At 34.9% G+C, this 4,059-nt stretch overlaps 1 pseudogene; it reads right to left on the bottom strand.

The window, feature by feature from the left end:
- OR2W43P (olfactory receptor family 2 subfamily W member 43, pseudogene) lies at positions 2,450 to 3,398 on the bottom strand (annotated as a pseudogene).

Consider the following 4,059-nt stretch of genomic DNA (forward strand, 5'->3'; position numbering starts at 1 on the left):
CTCAGTAGTTAAGTGCACACATTCTGCTTCAGCAGTGCGGGCTTCACCAGTTCAGATCCCAGGTGTGGACCTATGCACCACTTGCCAAGATATGACATGACAGTTGTCCCATATAAAATAGGGGAAGATGGGCACAGATCTTAGCTTGGGGCCGATCTCCTCAGCAAAAAGAGGAGGATTGACCGCAGATGTTAGCTCAGGGCTAATCTTTCTGAAAAAAAAAAAATGTAGAGACAATGCAAGGTACGGTGAGATAAATGTCTAGATGTAGACATAGAGGGTATCATAGGAAGAAGATGGATATATAGGTATGAATGTATAGAGGGTATCATAAAAGGTGGATAATTGAAACTAATTGAGGAATCATAGGAGTTTCACAGAGGAAGACTGAATCTTGACAAAGTTGTGATAAATTTTGCCCAGTAGTTATGGACTAGATAAGGGAATTGGAAGTCGATACAGCAGTGTACATGCCACACGTTTAGAAAATGCTTAGATCCAGAGAGTAGTAATTAGGGAGACAGGAGATATCCACTATATTAATGAGAAATTAAGTTTAAAAGAAAGCTAGTGTAAATTGTAAGGCTCTTGAAAACCAAGTTAATATGTTTGAGGATTATTCAGTAGCTAAGTAAAGAAAACCATTTCAACATTTTGGTAAGAGTAATAATTCAGAAGAGCAACTGAAGATCATTAACAATGTTAAGGAAAGTTTAAGAGGGGAAGAGTTGAAGGAGGAGTGAAAGATAGGAGGAAGAGGACACCAAACATAAGAACAAGGCCAGGATCTATCACATGAGCATACAGTCAACAATTATGCACATTGTAATTAGACAGAGAACTGGGCAAGATTCCTCAATACAAATTCTTAACCCCACTCTCTGTCATTCTTCTACTATTGTTTTATTTTTTTAAAACTGAAAAAGTTTACATCCTTAAGGCTTTTTTGATGTTTATCAATATAGAGTCGAACTAAAATCCTATTTTATATAAAACCGTGTTTTATATAGTTTTTTAAAAATGGCAATTCAGAAAAAAAATCACTTCAACACGTATCACACTTAAAGGTAGTGTTTTACTTGTCTGGAATCTGATCCATTACTACCTTGACAAATGATCAAGTCTTAGGAAAAAGTGATTTGTATCCAAATGATGCCAAAACAAATGGAAACCAGGAAAAAACAAAGATTGCTTCAGTGTAGAGAAAAATGGGAGTGATAAGAATGAAAAGAGTCACAAAAGAACAATTTCCACACTTTTCTCAAGGACTTAAACTTTCATTTCACTAGGATATAGAAAAAAGCAAAAAGAGTCTATTTGAATGATTATTTCAATTAAATCTGTCATAAATTTATAAGTAACATTTTATGCAACTTTTCTCAAGTTTTAACAACCTACTAAAATTTTCTTCCCTCTAGGTCCATGAGGAAGTCAGAAACTACTGCAATAATTAAAATGTGAATAACTGTGGTTTCCCTATAAAATTCAGTGAAAATACTAGGTTTTGGAATTATAAGATGAACCTAAGAATAATCTACATCTTCAAAAATTGGATGTGGAGTGGAGACTGGCAGTAATTTAAGAGAGTTAGATTCAGAAGGCACTGTAGTACCATATGAAAGTGTGGTATATGGGTATGACTGCGTTAGACATTAAGTTTCTAAAACATTGATCATAGACGACAACTGAAACTATAATCTGTGGTGGTGTCTACCAGGTGGATAAACTCACATCTGGTTCTGACAGCTAAAGATCACAGAGACCCAGAAATCCCAATAAATGTTCTCTCAAGTCTGATGTTTTGTGTACAAGTTTGGAAGGAGTTGACATTTCCCAGAAGTTAATGACTGCCAATAGTTATCAACCACTTCTAACCACCTTCTAGAACATTCAGAAAATGTATTTACAGAAAAGGAGAGAAAGTGAATCTAATCTTAGGATGATATCCCAACTTTCTACCTAATGTATAGTAAAAATAAGTTTTTCATTTTACAAGTAGACTGTTTCAGAATATTCAGGGGCTAGAGGAGGAATACAAAAGTTCTCTATTTTTAAAAATTATTTCCTTAAAGTTTTGTAAGATATACACATAATGGAAAAATATGGTTCACTTTTAGTAAAATATCCTCAGTATATTGTTTTTGAGTTTACTCTGAGTGTTCTTTTTTTCCTCATCAAAAGTGTTTTCATTTTCAATTTTCAGCAAGATTTTTGTTATCCTTTAAATGGCATTCAACATTTGTGTTTTGTTTTGAATAGATTTCTTATGCCCCAAATATATTTTTTTCTATCCAATTATGTCTATTTTTAAGATAGTACACTATGCAAACACATGCACACACATTTTCATTGCAAATTTCAAGTAGTTTTAGTATGATAGACACGAAGAGTGGTTAGTGGTTGTAGATTACCTTTTTCCCCCAAATTTTCTATTCTCCTGAGGGGCAGTAGAGATGGATAGAACCCATGACAGCACCCAGGGAAATTTCATCCTTTTTGGATTTTCTGACCACCCTAATTTGGAAAGGATCCTTTTTGTGGTCATTTTGAGTGCATATCTCCTAACCCTTGTGGCAATGCCACCATCATTCTGGTGTCCCTGCTGGACTTCTAGCTCCACAGACCCCTGTAATTCTCACACACCTCTCCTTCCTAGACCTCAGTCTCACCACAACCACCATTCCCCAGTTGCTCTATAACATGTGTGGATGTGACAAGGCCATCAGATACATAGGTTGTGCCATACAGCACTTCCTATCCGTGGCCCTGGATGGCATAGAGTGCCTGTCCCTGGCTTTCATGGTGTATGATCATTTTGTTACAGTCTGCAAGCTACTGCAGTACATGGTGATCATGAATACACAGCTCTCCCTGGATTTAGTATCCCTTGCTTGTGCCTCTGGGGTGGCCAACTATTTCTTTATGTCTCCAATGACCCTGTGATTATCCTGCTGTGGGTACCACAAGTTTTCCTACTTCCTGTCCAAGATGTCTACCCTGATCTGGATAGCCTGTGCCAACATAGCTACCATAAAAAGCATTGATATTATTCTGGCATTAGGCATTGTGCTGTCACCCCTGGTGATTGTCCTGATCTCCTATGACTATATTGTGAGATTTATATTAAATATTCAGTCATCCTCAAAGAGGCACAAAGCTTTCAATATCTGTGGTTCACATTTCACTTTTTAGTGTCACTTTTTTATGGAAACTTCGTATACATGTGCATGCAACCTGGAAACAGTTCTTCCCAGGGCCAGGAAAAGATCATCACCCTGCTCCACAGCAACATCGTGCTATTCCTAAATCCCTAGAGTGACACTTTCAGACACAAAAAGAAGAAAGCATTGAGAAGATTTATTTTTGAAAATCTAGGTTTAAGGAAGACATTATCTGACAGTGAAAGAAACTTTTATCATGTTAAAATATTACAAAATGTGGAATATTTAATCATTTTCTTACATGACAACCATCTCTCAGAGTTTGCACAGAATTCATCACAGACTTTATTTTCTTTTATTTATTCGTTTATTTATTTGTTCTTACATGTATTTTCTTAATTTTCTTTTGTGAGAATTATGCAGGAGTACATCAATTGTGATATTCAAAGCTAGTATAAAGCTCAAAATACAAAGATACTGAAAAAATATCTATATCTACAATAAGAGGTTAAGTGATACACAAAATTGAAAGAGGTAAAAAAAGATGTAAAAAACATAAAATATGGGAGTGACTAAAAATATAGGGCTGTTAGTATGAGATCAAACTTAAAAGACCGTCAACTAAATATAGATTGCTATATACGTAAGTAGTTATATGTGAACCTCATGGTAGCCAAAAACTAAAAACTTATAATAAATACATTAAAAATAAAAGAAATGAAACCGAACATTACATTAAATGAAGTCATCAAATCACAAAAGAAGAGAGCAAGAGAAGAAATGAATAAAGAAGAACTACAAAGACATGAGAAAAAAGAAACAAAATGGCAATAAGCAATACTGATCAACAACTGCTTTAAATATAAATAGATTAATGTTACAATTAAAAGACATATAG

This window comes from Equus caballus, chromosome 29 (assembly GCF_041296265.1).
Source record: "Equus caballus isolate H_3958 breed thoroughbred chromosome 29, TB-T2T, whole genome shotgun sequence".
Lineage (NCBI taxonomy): Eukaryota > Metazoa > Chordata > Mammalia > Perissodactyla > Equidae > Equus > Equus caballus.